This window comes from Tachysurus fulvidraco, chromosome 6 (genome assembly GCF_022655615.1).
Source record: "Tachysurus fulvidraco isolate hzauxx_2018 chromosome 6, HZAU_PFXX_2.0, whole genome shotgun sequence".
Lineage (NCBI taxonomy): Eukaryota > Metazoa > Chordata > Actinopteri > Siluriformes > Bagridae > Tachysurus > Tachysurus fulvidraco.
In genome coordinates this window covers 25,607,781-25,610,280 of record NC_062523.1, presented here as the reverse complement: position 1 = coordinate 25,610,280, position 2,500 = coordinate 25,607,781, and the positions used below count along the sequence as shown (strand labels likewise).

Sequence of the window (2,500 nt, the reverse complement as noted above, 5' to 3'; positions counted from 1 at the left end):
ATAAATAATACAATAAAAATGTAAGTTTTCCTTATACAATCACATTTACATCAAATTTTAAAAATGTCATACATCATATATCATACATTTACAAAAACATTAGTTCACACCTCTCCTTCACTCCCCGGCAGCTTCCACGTTAAATCTTTTAAAACACAACAAACATGTGAAGTAAAGACATTATAAAAAGCATCCAACTTATTTTAGCATTTAAAATACACATACAGTCTCCCCATATACACTTCTGTTTTGCTCCAAAACCTAGTCCAAACATCCAACACAAATTTTTCCTTTTTGGCCACAATTCAGTCAGGACCACTTGAGTCAAAATAAAGACAATTCTTTGAAATATTTAAATTTTTTATTTGCAAGCTTATGAAATTTACATTTGGCGGTATGGCTCTGTTCTGAATTCCCCTTCCTTTTCATGAGCTCAATGAAAGCTAGTCAGGAAACAGCAGCAGCTTCGTGGGGGGACAATCTCCCATTAAGTGGGAAAGCAGCCAGACAAAATCCCCCCCAAAACAGACCATACCAGGCAATCCTCCCTGGCTCTTCATGCTAACTGAAGCAGAGGATTAAAGCGAGCTTTTGACTAGCCAAACTTATTAGTAAAATACCAACAGAGCAGAGGACATGTTATCAGGCACGGAAGGCAGTTCCTTTACCATTTACTAGCAACCACTGACCATTAACATTTTTTTTAAAAAAACAAACAAAAAAAAAAACCAAAACAATGGAAGGCTCAGTGCCTGTATACGATTCAAGGCTGCAGAAGACTCCAGATCATCATGAACATCATGCCATCCCAATTTCCCAAGGAGCAACCAGAACCTTTAACGTTCCACTCCTGGTTCAGCTACCTTAGGGACAGCAGCAGAGGAGGAGAGCTAGCAGCAGCAGAAAAGGAGAGCTAGCAGCAGCAGAGGAGGAGAGCTAGCGTAGCAGCAGCAGAGCTAGCTCAATCACAAACAGAACACGAGAGCCAAGTGCCTCCTCCCTGAATATCCCGAGTAGCCATCTCTAGCTCTAGAATCCATCCAACAACCCGAGTAAGGAGACTTCCAAAAGACCCAACAAGAAATCCAGTCATAACTTCCTTTTCCAACAATTTCAGGTTCTTTAAAGGCAGAAAGCAAATTATAGGCAAACTAATGAGTAGTCAAACAAACACTCCTGCGAAAACCTTGGATAAGTCCAGCTATTAAATAATTGAAGAAGCAGCGGTTAGGATGCTTCTCGGGGCCTTTCCAGCTTTGGAACATTTATTTCTTTATTTACTTACTTACTTATTTATTTATTTCCTTATTTATTTATTTATTTATTTATTTATTTATTTATTTATTTGTAACGAACAGAAACAATACAAGCAGGGCCAGGAGCCATTGATTATCAATCCAAAGGTCACTATCTTTCGCTGGACACTGCTACAGAGAGGAGATAAATTTAATCAAGCTTTTCATTTTCATTGCTGGCTAAAATTTAACCATGTCAAGTTAAGAAGTTAAACCATTTGCCAGTAATTTGTTTATTTATTTATAATTTATTATTTCCTGCATAACGTATCATAACAGCCTAGCGAGGCACAGCGTGACGCAACATAACGCCTAGCAAGTCATGGCATATCATATCATAACTGCCTAGTAGGGCATAGCACAACATACCATAGCCTAGCGAGGCATCGTATAACGTAACAACGCCTAGGAAGGCATGGCATAACGCATCATAACGGCCTAGAGAGTCCTAGCACAACGCAACCAGCAATGCATGGCATAAGGCATTACAACAGCCCAGCGAAGCACAGCCCAGCAAGGCATAACCCAACGTTACACAACCCGACACAGCCCAGCAAGGCATATCATAACGTAACGCAACACAGCCCAGCAAGGCACAGCACAATGCAAAATAACGCCTAGCAAGGCACCGCATAACGTATCACTACAGCCCAGCAAGGCACAGCACAACGCATTACAACAGCACCACACAACACAACATAGCACAGCGCAACCCAACACAGCCCAGCAGGGCACAGCACAATGTAACAAACACAGCCCAGCAAGGCATGGCACAACATATAATAGCCAAGCGAGGCACAGCATAACATAACAAAACGCAGAGCAAAGCACGGCCTAACGCATCACAACAGCCTAGTGAGGCACAGCACAACGTAAACGCCTAGCAGGCATGGCCTAACGCATCATAACAGCCTAGCAAGGTACACAGTGCAACGTAACCTAATATGGCCTAGCAAGGCATAGCATAACGCAACGCAACACAACATAGCCTAGCGAGGCACAGCACGATATAAAAACAAACAATTTTTAAATGGGTTCCATTCCAACTTTCCTATAGGCTTACGGACCATTCCACTCTGAGAATGCCCGATCTCGTCCGATCTCGGAAGCTAATCAGAGTCGGGCCTGGTTAGTACTTGGATAGGCGACCGCCTGGGAATACCAGGTGCTGTAAGCTTTTGACATAGGCATTCATTTACTTTACT

At 42.1% G+C, this 2,500-nt stretch overlaps 1 pseudogene; it reads left to right on the top strand.

The window, feature by feature from the left end:
- The first annotated feature begins 2,352 nt into the window (after window positions 1-2,352).
- Window positions 2,353-2,472, top strand: LOC125143715 (annotated as a pseudogene).
- Window positions 2,473-2,500: the final 28 nt, after the last annotated feature.